Source organism: Balearica regulorum, chromosome 9 (genome assembly GCF_011004875.1).
Source record: "Balearica regulorum gibbericeps isolate bBalReg1 chromosome 9, bBalReg1.pri, whole genome shotgun sequence".
Taxonomy (NCBI): Eukaryota; Metazoa; Chordata; class Aves; order Gruiformes; family Gruidae; genus Balearica; species Balearica regulorum.
This window is the reverse complement of record NC_046192.1, coordinates 22,121,065-22,140,879: the sequence shown is the minus strand read 5'-3', so window position 1 is coordinate 22,140,879 and position 19,815 is coordinate 22,121,065. Positions and strand designations below refer to the sequence as shown.

At 37.8% G+C, this 19,815-nt stretch overlaps 1 protein-coding gene across 8 annotated transcripts in view; it reads left to right on the top strand.

The window, feature by feature from the left end:
* NAALADL2 (N-acetylated alpha-linked acidic dipeptidase like 2) overlaps window positions 1-19,815 on the top strand; it is a 488,624-nt gene that overhangs the window by 138,762 nt on the left and 330,047 nt on the right. For 2 of the 8 annotated variants that reach the window (XM_075761531.1, XM_075761535.1), the window contains one exon: window positions 17,455-17,600. The exons of the other annotated variants lie outside the window; for them this stretch is intronic. The gene's annotated coding sequence lies outside the window, so the exon portion shown is untranslated. The remainder of the gene's footprint in view (window positions 1-17,454; window positions 17,601-19,815) is intronic. 8 annotated transcript variants of the gene reach the window in all.

The following is a 19,815-nucleotide window of genomic DNA, read 5'->3' as shown; positions in this document are numbered from 1 at the left end:
TTATTTTAGGTGGTAAATGCTTATTATGTACACTTCAAAACTGCGCTTCCCATATCTCTGTGCTTTGTAGCGTGCACTTCCAAACAGCATTATCAGAGTGGGGAGATAAATGTATTCATAAAGTATGGATCTTTATAAATATATTATGGTTTGCTTTCTCTTTTAGAAGACATTTATCTGGAGAATTTACTTTCATGACATTCCTCTTCTCCCAGTGAGAACATTGATTTCTCCTCTGTAGACCTCCTTTAACAGCAATGGTTTGCTTTCCTTTCAGTCCCTATTTTTCTTACCCCAGTTGTTTTTCTGTTAAGAACGCCTCAGTTTCCTTTTGGTGATCTCTTAATCAAAAGCCATGAGCTTTTAATTATTCTACAATTTCAGCAAGGTCTCTTGAGAGGATAAATCCTGTCGGTTCATGGCAAATGTTCACACCTTCATAATTTCTACCATCTTTTGGATGAACGGTGAGTATTTCTCCGAAGAACAATCTCCAAAGCTTTATTGGAAAAATGTTCTTGTTATTGGCCTCCAAGAGGAAGATCCAGACTGTTAATAGCTGTCAATCTGAAATGCATTTGGAGCCTATCCAGAAAACATACTTTTGGCCTATTAAACAGAATGTATGATTTTACATATTAGAAAAACCCTTCTCTGTAGATGACAAATTTTATTCAAAAGAGTCAGACCTAAAAGCTAGAACTCAAATGAGGATTTCCTTTTTTTCTTGCCATCCTTATAGTAAAGTCTGTGATCTGTCAGTGGGAGAAGTGGAGAAGTTGACCCAACATTAAGTTTAGAGATGATAGCTAAAATCAGTATTCTGTTTTTCATCTACTTGATTGGTATTTCAGTAGCTTACTGGATCAAAGAAGAAACAGGTGAAGCAGACCTACTGCCACTGAAAAGTGTGGCAGAATGCTCTTATACTGTGGTGATAAATGTAAAAATATGTGGATGTAGGATGGATGGAAAGGGAAGGTGTTGCCATGCCTGATGATGAGGGGCAGTGACAGCAAAGAGAGGAGGAGGAGTGACAGAGGTAGGTATCCCTCCGTGTTGTACGTGGTTCCTTAGACTGCAGGAAAGTGTTGGCTGTCTGTGTGGTTTGTTTTTTCCCTTGTGCAAGGTCATAAGTTGTGAACTGCCTTGAGGTTCTTTGGATCAGGCAGATTTTTTTTTTTTGTAGACAGTAAGAAAAGAAAAACAAACAGACCATTAGCCAGAGACGTGATAATCAGTGGCAATGGAAAAGATATCAATTTTAAGAGAATTTAGAGAAGTACTTGTGGATTTAAACCACAACAAGAATCATGGCTGGTTTTGACAAATGGGAAAAACAAATTCAAGAGACAGTTTATGTTGCCAACAAATGGAACAAATTCTGCAGAACCACCCCCCCCCCGCCCCCCGCCATATTACCCTTCTTCCTGAAACTCATAACAATGATTATATTTATAAGGGGTTTTGCTGAAGAGATAAATGTACACTTTCTCTAGGGCATTCATCTGGTTGAATATTGCAAATGCCACTTAAACGTGCTTCTTATATGTATTACTTTGCTGGAATGAGAAAGTGAAGTTTTCATTCTGTACAAATGTATAGAAAAGTAGTATGGTATGTTGTGTGGTTGTTATAATTAAAAATGCAATACTAGAGTAGGAAGTGCTTTATAATATGGAGGTAGGCAGGATTTCAGAGGATTTAACAGCAACTGTCATTTCATACTTAACTATAAAAGTAATATTTTTCTAACAAAATTACTATTTTGGATGGAGCCATAGTGTTTTTGAAGGGTGAAGCATGGGAAAAATTGAATTTATGTTTGAACATAATGTACTGCAAAAGGGATGCTCTTGATGTCTGAATTGGCTGCTAGTCAGTTTTAGATTAAAGTGCATAAACTCCTCTTTTCATAAGGAGGTTCACAGGCATTAAAAGGAAGGGCATATTCTGTTTCTGGAGTGATATTAGTAAGTACAATGGATTCCCCTGAATAATCGGAAAATGGGAATAATTTGGTAGTATTGATTTATTTACAAGGCTAGTATAATAAGAGACATATTGCTAGACATATTTAAAAATAGCCAAATAACTTGTGCTTATAACAACTGACATACCTGAAATCATTGTCCAAAAGCTGTAAATGGTTGCAAACAGAGGTTAGCTGTCTTGTTTACCATACTTAATAAATTTGGAGCCAAGAATCTGAAGCTGATTTTGGGTTAATGTGTGCTGTGAGCACAAGAGTTGAGCGTTTAAGAATAAGCTTTTGTGGACTGAATATTATGGTGGGCATCTGTCGAAGATTTGCGATGCAAATATGTGGAGTGTAGAATTGAGATTAGAATCAAACCGATGGCTAAAAGCTGAGATAACGTAGATCTAAGGGTCATGAACCTACTGTCTTACAGGGCTTTTATTTGCGTATAGTCCTGGGATTTTACAACTGTTCTCATACCTCTGAATCATAGCTGAAAAGCTAAAAACATAGAGCTAAATGTAGATCAGAATAGGACTGCAAGGCCTAGGGATGGGATGACAGCTTTAAGATGGAACAGTGGTGCTGCTTGTGTTAGTGTCAGTATTTTGCTGATATTGAGGGGTATGTACCAAGTTCAGAGAGGATTTGGTTGATAATAGAGGCCCAAAAAATTTGATGTGCAGAGTATTAACTATTAGGATATCTAGCACATACACTTAGTAAACTATCTATATGATTGTACAAATAGGTTTTTTAATGAAAAATTACTATGGAAGATAATTTAAAGGAGAAAAATTTTAGTATAAAAGGATATATTATTATTTAAAATGCCAAAATGCTGTATTAAATTCAGGATCTCCTCTTATTTTTACTGCTGAAAATTCAGAGAAGCCCTTTTGACCTTCTACCATTTAACAGCTGTCAGCAGCTGAGCCATTATATTCATAAGCAGTTTTACAGTGTATCTTACAGTACATCATCTATTTGTATTAATACCTTCATACCACAACCTGAAGCACAGCTCCTTTCTAATCAAACATTTGGTTAGAGGTGGCCTACTGAAAAGATTAATGAAATGCAGACTTCATTAGCCACAGTGGAACATGTAATTTGACGATTGGAGTTACTACTGTTGTTCACCTAAACTTGCACCTTTGACCACAGAAATTTAATGTGTTTGATCTCTGAGAGTGCTTAAGGATGATAATTGGGTGCTGCAGAGGATGGGAGCATCCTGAGTTAGGTGGCACGGTGTGTACCAGGTGGGAGGAGTGCTTGCCTGGTGACACGTGTTCTTTCCCTCTTTCTACTGCGGTGCTTTGGACCAAGTTACAGGTGAAAATTCACGTTGAACAGCGTTACTGTGCTGATGTACAGCGGGGCTGCGCGCTCAGCAAATGCCTGCCTTGCGGCACACAATTATATGCTCGTGAGGTGAACCCATGTGCTGCAGAAGAGAATTGAAAGGGCTTAGAGGAAAAGCAAAGTCAGACTGCTTTAGGTTTTCCCCTACAAAATGTATAGGAATAATTTGAATACGGCCTTCTGGCAGGAATAGCAATTTGTTCTTTAAATACTCATCCAACTAAGAAATGGCTGTATAGTAGCATAGATTTTTATTATTTTTTATTATTTTCTGGGCAATACAGATCTTCAAAGATGCACGTAAGCCTGTGTGGTAATCCTTGTTGATTTGCATTTTGTACTTTTAGGTCCCAATGCAAAGAGGCTTAAGAGGTAAATCAGTGCTCTGTCTCTTGATTTGGCTTCAAATTGGTACATTTTTAGTCCAGACTTTTTAATAAAATGGGTTTATGTGATGAGGGTGTCTACAGGTGCATGTCTTTGTGTTGAGCATTAGCACTAGAGAATATGTGATTTGTAGAGGAAAAGGAGCCCAACAGCAGGTGGAGCAATGAACTATTTACATCGCTGTATTATGATATTGTATGTGCTTTTTTATTTTGTATTTGCTCCATCTCAGTATCCTCAGGCTGTTCAGATCAACTGTCAAACATCTGCCTGTCAAAAAAAAAAAAAAAAAAAAAAGGATTGTCTTTCTATTTGGAAGATTAATTGGGTTATTTCAGTCACAGGAACATTGCCAGCTCTTGTAAAAATGGGAGGAGAAGGGACACAAATTCTAACAGCTATCGATTAATAACAGATGTATATTCAATGGGATGGAAGATAAACTGCTCTTTCCAAGGATTTGATAGATAGGGTGCTTGCTTCCCAGTTCCCTGGGGAGAACACTGCAGGGCACCTCTGTTAGGCTGCTGAAGGTGTTACCTAATGAATCTCCATTGATTACACGATAGCAAGCATTGATCAGGTCTCCATTGCCAGTCACGTCCCTGCTCCTGCTGCTGCTTCTGCCAACCTTCCTCCAGTAGCAAATAACGATTTCAAAAGGCTGTTTTCCCCTGTTTCGTTTCTTTCATGTTATTTCTTTGTGCTGTTAAGGACTGACTTGAAATGATGTACGTTCCTAGAAAAGATTAAATCCTAGAAAAATCAGCCCAACGAGCACCCTCTCTTTATCAATTACTTTGTTTAACGTGTAAACTGTCCAGCAGAGTGTATAATCCAGTGTTTTGGTCAATTAGTAAATCAATATAATCCAAAGCATATTTATAAACTGCACACAGACAACCTGGGGAACAGGATCTTTAAAGCCGATAGCATCAGCCAGCATGTCTGAAGTTATAATGACAAAAGTACTGGTAAGAAAGTAACTAAATGCGGGATTGCTTTGTAATGCTATTGTGAATAAAAGGGGCTCTGCTTTTATACACAGCATGAGGAAAAAGCATTGTTGACCTACCGTAGCGCTTTTGTGATTTTGTGTGTGTTAGCTATATGTAGATAGATAGCTACCTCTACTAGAAAGAGTAAAGGAAGAATGCAAAGAAGCAAAAGAAGAGATTGATAGTAGAACTAGTAGGGAACTTCACGAAACAGTAATTGGTAATCCACTTGCAGAGGAATCCTGAAGTGTTCCAGATGCTCTCTGCGGATCACATGCTATAGAAGTCGTTCAGGTTTTTATTCTGTTCTGTCATTGGTATTGTGCTTGTTTGTCTTGTAAAATTAGTTGTTGAAATTTTTTGCATATATTTCAGATGTGTGGTTCTTTGGATGAAATCTAGATTTATTTTTAAAGATTACCTGTCAGCTGTTATTCCTGCAAGTATCCTGGTATTTCTCTTGAATTTCACTATGGGGTCTCAGACATGACTACATCTTAGTACCACTGCAGACTTCCTCATATGAAGGCCAGATCACTTGCAGATCATTGAACTACATATATTATATTTCTTCACTGAAAGAGTGGTCAGGCATGGAAACAGGCTGCCCAGAGAGGTGGTGGAGTCACCATCCCTGGAGGTGTTCAAAAAACATGTAGAGGTGGCACTTTGGGACATGGTTTAGTAGATATGGTGGTGTTGGGTTGATGGGTGGACCTGATGATCTTAGAGGTCTATTCCAACCTTAAAGAGTCTATGATTCTAACTATCAGGAACTGTATAGGATTGACTAACTAGATATTATACTTTCTGGTGGGTTGACAGGCATGTTCCTGGTTGTTAGCAATAGAGGTCGAACTAACATACCAGTCGTCTTCTGTCCACAGAAATTCCGGTGCTTTTTTGGTTTGGTCTTGTATTGTGCTGAGCACTGCCAGCAATATCCAGTGGCCCACCATTTTAATTTGAAAAAAATCTGTAAAAGACAAATTTAATCCAGACAGCCAGATTTCAAATAGCTATTTGCCCTTAACTCTTTGGTATGGGTTGTGTGTGGCATTTTTTGTTCATCCCTTTGGGGTTTTTTTGCTGTTACATACATGAAAATTATCTAAGGTGGTTGACTGCTGCTGGGTCACTGCACCCCAGAAGACAGACATTAAAAAGAGCATCTGTACAACCTCTGATTCAATTTTTGACACAATCCCAGCAGCACCACTTCTGGCAACTGTGCTTCACCAGGTATCGCTGCAGCAGCTTCAAGTAGAGTGGCTGAATTACAATGCTCCTTAACTTAACCAAAGGGTGCTTGGACGAAGGGAAGAGAATAGACCACACGATTGTAGGAAAGTAAATCTGTTGCGTGATAAATTATACTTTTTTTCTTTCATCACATCAGTCAAATTAAAATTGGATAAGCATTGGTATTAGTTTCTAAATTTCAGCGGCTGTACCGCTGAAATGCCTGCAAGCAGAAAAAAGTTAATTTAATGAAATATTTAAACATTCTACTTAATCTCTTGATGTTGCCCCTTAGATGTGTGCACTGCGCACTTGTTGCTGGGGATGGACTGCACTTTTGCTGCCAGAGAAAGTTGGCTGGAGTATCAAGAAACATCAAATTTCTGAGAATTTCCTCTCAGTGAAAGACAAGAACTTCTCCTTAAATGTGAAAATGATACACGGAAGTACATACAAGAATTTGTTTTAATTTATGACACATCACGGCCTGCGTGGGATTTTTTTTTTCCGAGCATGGTACTGTTTGAAAGAATTTACTTTGTAACTAGAAGCTGAAGAAATAACAATGGTTGTCAGAGTTTTGACACAGAGATAAATATTAATGAAATACTTCATATAAGCTATGGTAAGGCCTTCTTGGAAATTCAGTCAGATCATTTCCCTCATTAGCTGAGAGCTCCTTTGTCATTCATGCAGTAGCTCACTTTTCTGGAAGAACAGAAATATGTTTTTCAACGAAAATTTCAAGAAATCTTTGTGTCTTGTGTCATGTGGTCTTCGCTAACTCATTTTATAAGAATAACTCTTTCAATCAATTCCCAAATCCTAAAATTACTTTAAAATATATGTATTAGTCACAACCATTCATGATTTTTGTTGTGGTTTAATCCCAGCCGGCAACTAAGCGCCATGCAGCCGCTTGCTCACTCCCTGCCACAGCAGGATGGGGGAGAGAATCAGAAGAGTAAAAATAAGAAAACTCATGGATTGAGATAAACAGAGTTTAATATATAAAGCAAAAGCCGCACACACAAGCAAAGCAAAAGAAGGAATTTATTCACCCCTTCCCTTGGGCGCGCAGGTGTTCAGCCATCTCCAGGACAGCAGGGCTCCATCAGGGCTAACGGTTGCTTGGGAAGACAAACACCATCACTCTGAACGTACCCGCCCTTCTTCCCCCAGCTTTATATGCCGAGCATGATGTCATATGGTATGGAATATCCCTTAGGTCAGTTGGGGTCAGCTGTCCCAGCTGTGTCCCCTCCCAACTCCTTGGGCACCCCCAGCTACTCGCGGGTGGGGTGGGGTGGGAGGCAGCAAAGGCCTTGGCTCTGTGTAAGCACTGCTCAGCAGTGACGAAAACATCCCTGGGTTATCGACACTGTTTGCAGCACAGATCCAGAACACAGCCCCATACCAGCTACTGGGAAGAAAATTAACTGTGTCCCAGCCAAAACCAGCACAATGTTCTAGAAAACACTTCAGATGATATAAAACTTAGGAGTATTTTCCAGGCATGTACAGAGAAGTAGCATTATTCATGTGAGAAAATAGTTTGTTTAATCACCTTGTGTTTTGGGGCTTAACTGTCTTTGCCTCCTGAGAGCTTTCCTGTAATACCACCCTCCTGGCCAATGACTCCAACCTCTCATCATTTGGAAGGTGCTGCTGTATCTGCTGTCAGTCGTTGAGGTTCTCCGCACTGTTTTTCCTCCTTGGCATAGCCATACCTGTACTTTGAAGTTACATCGCATTAACTCAAGATGTTGTCTTCTGATCTCTTACAAAGAAATAATAATGAAAATACAAAGGTCTTCCTGATTCCAGCTCCTCGGGCTAAACCACCTGCTAGCTGCGATTACCTGAGGCTTTCTATCACTAGTATTTTCCCATACGGCCAAACTTCAAAGGAAATATATTAAATGTTCCTCTGTATTAATGATTAATTGTAATGTTGTATAATGCAGCTTCTGGCTTTTCTTGCCTTGGTTAGAGATTCGTGTAACTCTGCCTGTTAATTCATTTAGAAGTTTTGATTTTATTTGAGTTTTTCAGAAAATCCCTAGGTAACAAAGGCTAAGTAAGTATTTTCATCTGGTTTGATCAAAAATCAAAATTTGAGAGTTTTCTAAAGGGAATATTTTTTTTTTTTAAATCCTGTGAAATGTCTTGTGTATGTAATAAATAATGTGCAATATTTCTTCTAGTTTTTGGAGAATTTAAGCAGAATTTCTTTGCTCATAGTTCAAACTGTCTCTCAGTGTGCTTAACTAAACTGCACTTTCTGTGTGGGCTGATTTTGTCTGTATCCTTGACACTTTGCTTTGGCTTTTTCCCTCTTCCATTCTCCTCCCTTCTTCCCTGAGCACACATCCCTCCAATACAGCCTCTTTGTTCGCACAGTTAATGTTACTGACAAGCATGTGTTCGGGGCGGAGATGTGTCCCCTGTACTTTCCGTGTGCTGTCACTTCAGCTATCTCCATCCAACGAGAGACTAAATGCTGCCTTATATGCAATAAAGTACGGCGGTGAGAAATCTCACCCATTCAGCTCCAGTGGAATTTCATGCACAATACAACAATATTCTCAGTTGTTTTATTCACGCATGTTAAGAGAAAACCACTAGGCTTAGAAAAGTCAGGGGGGTTTATTTTTCACTTTGGAGCATCTGAAATAACATTAATGGAAGGAAAAAAACCACTATATGATTTGATCAATACAATTAAATACAACATAATAAAAAAAAAAAGGCTGACAATAAGGATATAGAGGGAAAGCAGCAGGAAAATTACAGGTTCAAAAAAACCTATCAGTGTTATCAAGTGAAACCTTACTTCACAAACTTCGTGATGTTTTTACATCATCAGTTCTCAGTCTAAGACGCAAACTAGAGATAAGATCAGTCATAGTCTAACTACATGCAGGCCTGAATCCAATTTACTGCATTTGTATCATTCACTTATCACCAAGAAATTGGTCCAACTTCCACATAGTCTATGCAAATTCAGGTTTTAGTATTTTTCTGCCATTTGAGAGTCAAGATTGGCGAAATGCAATGGGAGCTCTGGACTTAGATTATAACCTGCCTTGCCAGTGAATGTCATAAATGTTTGGACAAATGATAAATGTCCAATTTTTATAAATTTGTACTGGAGCTTTATCTCAAAATAAAACTGGAAGATGAATATCTGAGAACTGAGAAGTTTAGGGGTTTATTTTTCTTCTGATATTCATATTTTCATTTTAATTCTTCTTTTGAAAGAACCTTCCAACCCAAATTTTTAATTCTTATGATGAAATCTTTTTTTTTTATTTAATAGATGTTTTCATTGTGCAACATGTGTGAGTAATTTGTAAAAATCTTAGTCATATATTGGAAAGTTTGATGTTTTTTCCTAAAGTGATTCAGGATGCCTCTGTAGCTTAAAGTAGTGTGGGTTTTTTTAAATTCAATTAAATAAACCTCAAATCTCCAGGACTGTGAAGGTAGAACTTTTTTCTGACAATGCCATGTACATGTTTTCTATCTGCCTCTAGATTTTAGTACTAAATTTGAGAGCAGGAAACTAAATCCTAATATTTCTACTAATGTATTGAATCTAATTAGACCAAAAGGCTGCCTCTGTTAGAATTTTTCAGCATTATAACATTCAGTTCCACCACTTGTCCATTATAGCAGTGTTTTACAGCACACAAACCTTTTACTATAAATAAGCGTTTTCCTAAAACTCATGTGAAGTATAGCATTTTGGGATGCTGTGTAGAGCTTTGTGCTTTCTGATATTTATTTTCTGCCTCATTCTTCCATCTGTGGCCTTTACGATAGAGGTTATCATCTTTATGCAGATGAAGGTAAAGCTTATGTGTATATAGCTAGTTCTCTGTAGCAGTCACAGCTTTTAGAGAATAGCTTACTTGCACCTGTATTTAGAAGGCTGGCTTTGTTGCATTTAGGAGAAGGTTTTCTATGTGTATGTTTAAGTACCTTCGCTGGAGTTGGTACATGTTGGCCATGCCCGATGCTTCAAAGCCTACATCATTTCTCTTAGAAATGGTTTACAGTACAACTTGGCACTGTTGATTTGGATTTATCCAGTGTTGTAGAGAAGGAGCCTGGAAGGAATGGAATATACCACTAAACAGTTGGTATTAGCTCAGATTCACAATTTCTTCCCAACCTGATGATATGTAGTAGCCTTAAAATATTGCAAAAGTGACACCGCAAATCTGAGCTGCCTGATCGGTGTTTGCTGAGCATCTCCTCGTCGTCAGGAGTTTTGTATGAGCTTTTGGTTCTTAGTCTGTGACTTGATGAGCTTTTGCTTTTCTCCTCTGTTTTTGTCAGTACTGAGCCTTTCTTTGAGTGTGTTCATTACTCTGTTCATGACAAATTAAATTAAGAATTTTCGCTAAGGCCAGGCTTCTAACGGTGTCTAAAAATAATTTCAAGACCAACAGTGTAATGTGTTTCAGTAATTGTTAAATATGAGTGAACTGAGTCAGCTAAAATAAGAATCAGGCCAATTAAACCTCTCCGAGGATAGCAGCGCTTGTAATTAGAGGTGCTCAGGAAATGTTTCCCTCTTGCTCCTTGCCACTCCCCACTTTTTTTCTCTCACAAGATGACAGAAAGTGAAGGGAGAGAGCACCCACCTGAAGAGCTGAGTGCTCGAGCATTACAGTGCTCACATGGGAAACTTGAGCAGCTTCCCCAGAGTATGAAACCTTAAAATGAGATTTTTAGAATGCATTTCTGTGAAACTTCTTGGTTTGATATTTTTTTTTAAAGAACCAGTGCTTTCTGAGAGAAAACAGGTTTTTCTTAGAAAATCTCAGTAATCCATGATTTGTGGTGGTGAAGGGGCTGTTAAGTGCCCTATTCAGTGTTTTGAAGACCTGTGATTAGAAAGCTTGGCCATAATGATGCAGCAGGACTTCTACTTTATTGTATCAGGAGTCTGTGGAAGCCTTACTTTTAAAAATAAGAATGATTTACCTCTTTTGATCAATTTTTATTCCTCATTAACTAGGTGAGAAATTGCATTATGAGCTTCGTTGCAGGTGTACCATAATCTTTCCCTACAGCTCAAGGTGGAACACCAAATCTAATTTCAAGTCACGAGGCTACTTCTGTAAATAGAGAAGCTGGAGAGAGTTGTGTGTGGGGAGGGGGAGATGCCTACAAGTGGGCAAATTTTGTGTCTATGCGAACCTCAGTTTACCAACTTTTTCTTACAGGTAAAAACCTATTAGATGCCATAAGGTGATTTTTTAAAAAAAAATTATTCTTTTGAAATACATTACATTTATCTTTAATTTAGCTTCTCAAGAGAGCAGTCTTATTTAAGGGAGGCTTCTTAAAATGAATGTCTCTAAGAAACAGTTCCCTTCACATGAGGAATGACATGAGGTTTTGTAAAATGCAGGTGATAAGCACCAACAGGGTACCCAAAGATAATATTTCTTACTCTGTACTAGGCCTTTTAATCCTGCATTTCTCGCACCCTTTATCTAACCAATTTCTATCTTATAGATTGTCATTTTTGTAGTAGCATCTCTGCAAGAAGAATTACAAAACCTGTCCATTTGAAAGACCTTTGGGTTTTGTCTGTTTTGGGTTACTTCCTTTTCTCGTGACTTAGGGATGCCCATGGTGCAATAAGATGGGTGTTTCAAAATTGTAAGACTGAATATGAGGTTGAAAGTAGGAAATAGTATGAGAAGACGATGTCTTAAAAATAAATCCATATTGATGAAGTTTGCAGAAGTACCGAGCATTTGCCAGTTTTCATCGTTCAGCAGTGGGCACATGGTACAGTTGTATAATACAAATTTAACAGTAGGTTTTATTTTTTTTTTTAAAAAAAGAAACTTTACACTGACTTTTCTCAGTGTGAACGGATTCCAAAGTCTTCAAGGTTTTGTCGGTCCTAGATTTTGTATGTCACAGCAGTTTGTACTGTCTTGAATGTGGCTTAATTGGCTCCCAGATGTGAGAACAAAATGGACCCTTTTTTCAGTGATCAGTAGAAAACATAGACATATGCAATTACATCATTTGAGTGTATTGGTTGGGAACCCTATAGACTATCTCTCTTTTGTATTAAGGCTTCCTTTTTACAATCAGTGAGAATTTCATATGGAAGGTTTTGGGAATCCAGTGTGGATATATATTCCCTATTCACCCAGAGGTCTAAAACCCAGCATGACTTTGTCTTTGGAGTAAGTTGTATTTTCCCTGAATTCTTTGCATTACAGACTGAGTCGTCGGATCAAAACCTGGTGCTAACAGCAGCCATGCCTTTATAATATCTCCTTGTCTGTTGATAATGGTTTTTAACATGACACCTAAATAAGGACAACTCCTTACAAAAGACTGCAAAATAAAAAGAAAGGGGTTCTGGTATTACTAAATTAATAACTCTAAAATGTATTCATCTAAAAGGTTTTGTATTATTTTTTTTTTAAACTCCTATTCCAAATCCCCTTGCTTGAATAATTAATGTGAAATTTAGCTCCTGGGACACTTTTTAGCAGCCACCATCAGCAAGAATGTCATTCCAAAAGTGGTACATGATATCACTGTCTTTTCACGGTGTCGTTAGTACAATAGTCTTAATGGGGCAAAAATACTTCTAACTCAAGATCACCTTCACCAAATCAGCTACTACTAAAACTCTCCTTATGTGTTTAAACATTCTTCCCTTAATGAAAATTCATGGTAAGAGAAGAGAGGTGAGTGGTGGTGATATAAAATACATACCATCAGGCACAAATATGTTTTATGAACTTGTGTCACATGAAGCCTTGGGAAATCTTATACACATGAATGCTTTCACAAATTATGTTTATCTTGTACGTGCACAGGAACAAATTACATTTTTTTAGTCTTCAAGGTATCTGTGAGTGGGTCTATTCTTGCCGATTCAGTCTGAGCTAAGAAATATATCAGTAAGGCTCTAGACTTCGCAAGGTCATTTCAGACGGGTAGAGTTGTATGAAATTTCTTGTTGAGGCTTGAAAGCAGATGAAATTCAGGTGGTTTTATTCTTCAGTATGATGTGAATTTCTTACTAGTTCAGGAAAAATAAGTCGAAGTGTCACAGAAGTACTAGTCCAAGTGTCACAGAAGTGATTAAAATGTTTTTCCAGGTTCTGCTGTTACAGAAAGGGAAGGGAACCATTGTTTTGGAAAGAGTAAAGTAAGCCAGATTACATCTAGGTAAAAGCGGTAATTTCCTTTTTACCTATTTCCCTATAGAAAAGATGTTAGAGTCGCATTGCGTAGAATGAATTGGTAAAAAAAAAAAATAAAATTAAATATTTACATCAGTTATATTGAGGCTTAATGACAGCATTGTATATCAGATGCTTTCCAGCAGTAGCAGCAACGTTCCCCATACCCCCCTCCCGCTACCACAACTCAGGAACCTGCAAACCACAATATTGTGCCATTTTTCATTGTAGTTATATTTTCTAGTTATGGAGATAGTGTAATTCTTTCACTTAAGAGTATTTTTTTTTCACTTTTCATCTTCACGTTTCATCACGCAGTGGGGTGATCACAGTGCAATAAATAGTATCTGGGATGCATTTGGTAAGTTTTTCAAGTATCGAAAGGATTTCTGAGATTTTTCAGCTTAGTTGCAAGCTCTGGCATTTCAAGCAATGACAACAGAAGCAAAACCACGCAGCTATAAGTACTTTGCCATTTCCCAATAACCTTCCAAATAGAATCGAGTGGGTTTTACATAGCTTTCACAATTGCTTTGAAGAGCATTCAAATGTACCTCTCATGTTGAAACAATCTTGTACTTAGGTTTCCCACACACCAGCCAGTAGTGTGTCCTAACTAGTCCTCTGCAGGGCATTCCCAGACTGGTGTGTGAGAATTTAGTGGTTGAGCCACTCCTGTTTTCTTCCGTGCAGCTGCCAAACCAGTTGTTTTAGCTATTGACTTTCCCTTTTAATCTTTGCTGTCTTGGTTATTCACATGTACTGAAGAATGAATGTTATTAACTCGGATGATGACAGAAGTACTGAACACAAACTTGTTTAAACTGGGTATGTAATTTGAAATTTATAAGAGGAATCTTCAAGTGGAAGCAAGTTTTCCACCAATAATGCTGTAGGTTCTGTTAGCTTTTTAATCCATATTTGAAAGTAGGACTTTGTTACAGGATTGAAAAGAAAAATATGAGAGGCTTCTCTGAATTCAAAGACTGTTGCATTTAACTTATTACAAATGGGGAAACAGGACCTGCAGGGACCATGAAATACGTGGCATCTACCTTGGGACGATGATATGGAGGAATGCAGCAGGGGTCTGGTGGAGGAGGATCTGCTGAATAAGTACATGCCCCCCATGTATCACAGCCCACAAAAAGCTCCCCAGAGAAATACGAGACCTATATTAGATAAAGACCAGATGCCACAACTGTGTTGCACATTATAATGCAATAAGAAAAGAGCAAGAGAAATAAAAGCCATGGCTATTACACTGGTTATTTGCAATAGCAGCACGTTGTTAAAATAATATTCAAGTGGTCCTAGGAATGGGCCATGATGAGGAAGGACAAAACAGAAATATCAGTGGTCTTTGCCACTCTTGAGACAGATGCTTCTTCCCTGTGGTGTTGACCATATCAATATAGTTTGAAGTCTAATTCTTAATGAGCAATCCCTCAGGTTCCCTGCAGCTGTGGGAAAGTTTCTCATTATGTTTTGCAGGGCTTAATTTTCCATGCAGGGCTGTTCATGTTTTCAGTTGAAGGGAAATAAGAGATGCGTTACTGGTGAGAGATGTTGGAGAAAAAAAAGACTGCTGGTGAAGATATACTGCGCAAGAGCTATCAATCCTTGTTTAGAAGAGTAGACACTAAATTTTCAGTGTGTCTTAGATGGCAAAGGAAACTGCCATTCATTTGAATGTTATTGAAGGGCTTTCTTTTCCTCTTAACCCGTATCACTGTCTCGTGATACTTGGGGAGTGTATTGTCTTCCTCTTTGGAAATCAATGTAATAGATGTGGTCCTTACTTAGATGCCTTGCAGCCAAGGGGTGGGAGAAGCATTTTTAGAGTTTGAGGATGGTAAGGATGAGTGAAGATCTTATTTTCAGCTACTTTGTTCTAATCATGTTTGTGAGTTGGCTTTGGCTCAGACCTTGCAACTGTCTTCAATCATTTGCAGGGTAAAACTGCAAATCTAGAACCACAAATCTAAGGGTATTAGAACTGCAAATATTTGATACTTCCTTTGTCGGTTCGCTAAAACTCTCCTTATGGTCTCTCTCACTTGTAAATGATGTAATTAACTGGGGCTGTATGATCAGCTTGCTTTAACATTCTTTAAAAATCACTGTAAAATAACAGACATTGGAGTACTAATCACGGAATTAATTGAGAACTGTAATTCCTATAAGTATTTTAGCTGTTATATTTCTTAATTTGTTAATAAATCTTTGAAGTGTTAGGAGTCTGCTTTACAAACATTGTTTATTAAATGGAGAACTTGTCCTTTAAGAATTGGTTAATAATAGGAGTAGTGATACAAAACCCCATATATAGTGCATGCTCTGGAAGCAGTGAGAGAAATGGTAAGGCCAAGGTAGTCAGCTCTTGAAGATCCATTTCTGGAGTATTAAAATAAGCATGAGACTAAGTTTTAGTGCAATTTAAAAATAATTAATCTTAAATACATAGAGCCAGCATAATCGATGCAAATCTATGTAAATAGGTAGTTATGGTGAATTAGAATGTAGTATTACTGAATGGACTGCTCAAGATTTCATTAACTAAAAAGACTGAAGACCCTGTTTACCAAGAAAAATATTCTTTATTCTATACCAGTTGCTTTAGGTTGTTAATTTGAGAAGCTGATTGTTTTGGACCATTAATCATAATAATTAGAGACAGATTTATTGAGCTTTAGTGCAGTTCTCAACTAGACTAATAGTTGTGTAATCCAGTGTTTATTAATATAAATGAAGTAAATTAGAAGCATGATATTATAAAGAGGAGGAAGAAACTTCAGGAACTTTCCTGGATCCTCCCAAAACTCTATTAATTTACAATGACATGTTGTTCTTCAGTAGTTTGGTTTGTTTTGTTTCAGTCTTTTTTCTTTTTTTTCTTTTTCCTCCTGCACTACTAGTGCTGCAGTTCAGCCTGGATAAGCAGCCTAGAAGAAGAATGTGTGCAATGATCTCTAGGCATGTTTACAGTTACTTAATATCCGTAGAGTTTGATATTTGGGTGGAGAAGGGCGTACAGAACTTAGCAGCCATGGGAAGTTGTACATTTTTATTTTATACATACTCTTATCAGTAGGATCATGTTCTTAATCCATCTGGGGGCTCTGAGCCAGGATTGCCAGCACATGCAAGATTTCATGTGTATGGAGACTCCCACCCCAGTGTGGTGCAACAGTTTATCTATGAGCATCACCATACAGAAGTCTAAGAAACACCGTGTACAGCTATGTCTCCTTGCTGCTTCTCGCAGGCAGGGGGGACTGAAGTTTCAGTCTGCTAAAGATGGATCTATCTCTAGTTTTACTTCAAAGAGGAGGTAGCCTACGATGGAGTGTAGTGTAGGGGTGAGAGGATTTCTCTAGCTCTGCGTTTTTCATGTCTTTCCTTTTCTGAGGCCGGTCGCCTTCGAGTGTCTGGGGTTCGCATGGCAGATTAACCCTTGCTTGTAAGGTCCCAGTGTCTGGACTTCTGCTGACCTTCCCCTGGGGTTCTGGCAGGAGGTCTGTGGGTCTGTGTGTGCTCCTGTGGACATTTCCAGGGGCTTCATTGGACTCGTGTGCTGAAGCACCTTCTTTTTGAGCCATGTGTGTAGTTAATGGGAAAACCTCGAATTTCTTTAAAATTAGCATGAGTTTCTCATTATCTAATGTTTCAGCACTTCCAGAAATGTGAAGTTCTCCTGATGGCCTGCTTGAGCCTTGTGGATTCCAACTGTAGCTTTTGTCTTTCAAAATTGTTTTCTAAGAAAATAATGTGCGTTTCGCAAGACTAAAAGACTCCTGATACCTGAAGAGCCAAAACATCTATGAATTAAAAATCTCCATGTGTGTTTAGCAGCTGGAGGAAGTCTACGTACGTGTGCGTGTCTTTTCCTGCTTTCTCTGGCAAAACCCACTAACCAAACTGATCCCCAGATCCCCAAGAGCTGTCAGCAATTTCTTCCTCAGAGATTTTTTCCTTTTAAATGGAAATGGAAGGCTTGTTGTTTAACAGAGTGGTTCTTGACCTCCTTTCACCTTTTTATTTTGGATACACCGGCTTAGCTTTGTATTGAAAATCACATTGCAAATCTAAATACTATTAGAAAACATCAGAGCTCACTTTAGAATAAAGATGCAAGGAAGGCTGCAATTGCCGTATTCGTATGTTTTGAATAGCAATTTCTTCTAATGCAAAATACTAGATGGTGGTTGTAAAGAAGATAATTTCCTATCCAATCCAGGCTTCTGCTTACAAATCACCTGACAAAAATACCATGAAGAAGTAGTTGTGCGACATGCGCTCGTCCGTCACTCCGGTTATTCCACAGAAGCTTTCCAGCGAGCAAGTTGGGAAATAAGACCGGCTTTCCAGTGGAAGCTCCTTAGGGTAGGTGGTTTCAGTTTTGCCTCCCTTGATTTGAGTAAGACAGGCCTGTTTGCAGTTGTGAATTCTTTAGGAGCATGCCTTCGCATGCAACTTTTCATACCTTTTTGGATCGCCTTAAAAGAAATCTGTACCTGTAGTTGACCTACTTAATCTATGCAATTATTCCACTTTGCTAGGGTGTATGCATATCTTGTTCTTGTCTCCATATTTTTTTCCAGTTTGGCAGTCATTTCATTCCTTGTTAAAAATACCATATGGGAACTTGAGTTCATTATTTCTATTGTTACAATTACTGGCCAGGAGAATGGAGGCAGAAATCAGACTACCGCTTTGCAAAATCACAGATCATTCACTATTTTCTCAGAAATCCTGCTGGATTAATTTAGATGTTTTTAATAGCGATGAGTAAGGCAAACGGAGTCCTGCTGAAAGTGAAATGTCAGGGATTGTTGGTTCTAGTTAAAAATGCACCCATTTCTCACCAGAGCTTGATGTGGCAACATCTCTTTATCTATCAATTTACTAAGAGACTTCGAAAAGCCAATGGGTATCTTGTGCCTACTTGTTACCTTTTGTGTAATGCCAAATTTATTCATATGTTTCTTCCTTCCTGACTGTAAAGCTACAATATTCTTTAAAGCTCAAGAGTTTGCAATCTACATAAATGGAGTGTTTCTGGATTAAATTGCATCTGAGTGAGGTTTATGTAGAGACAATTCAGCCCTGTAAAACCCTGTATATATTCTCTGATCCAGCAGAACTTATTAAGGAGCTAATACTGAAGGATGTAAGTAGTTTTCCTGAAGACACTGGGTCATTTGGTGTTTGTTACTGGCTTAGTACTGGTTCTCTTAAGACATTATATTATCTGTCCTTTAGTCAATATAATTAAAAATCAGCAAATCTCTTCAACTGCTAAATAGAAGACTTTTTGTTTAAAATTTACTCTTTTCAGTTGTGGTTAAACGTTTGCTAGTACAGGAAAGAATTACACTTACCTCTTGTTACTAACTATATACAGGTTACTGTGCATCTGTGTAGAACACCGAGACCAGATTATAGACAAAATGAAAATTAAATATAAACGCTTTTAACCTAGATATAGTAAATTTTTGGCAATATTAACATACGCTGAGGGAGGACCAATAACTACTACCTTCTTAGTTATGCAGATTACAGCATCTAATACTCCCTAGTGATTTGGTTATAGCACTTTTGACCCTGATGTTTTGCTTGACATTTTTCTTGTAAATGTGGCCTTCGTAAAGTTGCCCTAATAAATTCTTTCCTCTGTTTTCCAAAGTGTTGCTTTGCCCCTTGGCTATCATAGGGAAACAGCTATGATTTAAGACATCAGCTTTGCTATTAACATCAAGCGGCTGCATAACAACTATGAATCATCTTTATGAATGTGTTCTGACTAAATCATAGGACTCATTAGGTGTGGATGGATGGATATCTGAGAAAGTGATATAGGTAATAAGCTGCCTTCTAAGATAATGAAAAAGTTTTCACCTTCACTTTTCTTTACATGCTTGCCTTGGAAATGGTGGCTTTCTAATACAAATACTTGCAAACACACAGCTGAAAATTAGTCTCTCACTGTAAATCCAGTCGTGCACAAAACTGATTCATATGATTGAATGGTAATTATTCACAACTGGGACTTCTGTAGCACAGTATTTTGTCAGACAAGAGCAAATTTAAGTTGTTGGGTTTTATTTTTTTTGTTTAAGTTGGAAGTTCTCTGGCATCTGATGGCCAAGAAAGAATTGTCCCTGGTGTTCTTTCAGGAGGGCATGGAGATTTATTGTAATAAATCACACAGGAATGTGCAGAAAAAAAATTTCCTGAATTTCTATTTTGCCAAAACAGCCATTTAAATAACATGCATTCCTTCTATACACGGTCTGTATGAGAGAGTATGTAATCTTTTCTGTATAATTTATTTATTTCAAGGAAATAATTTTATTATTCTACAGAAGAACACAAAGATATAAGCAAATTGCCCCTCGGCCAAGCCATATCTCTTAACCCAGCAAATACAATTCACCCCCCATATGAGCTAGGTTAATCTGCTGCTCTTGATAATTTTTTGCTATAATCAGATTTTTCATAGTTGCTCTCTAAATACTAATTTTAGTTTGATAAAGCTTTCAATTTATTTGCTGCAAAGAATGGTTACTTAACAACAATTCCCCCCCAAAAAAAAGAA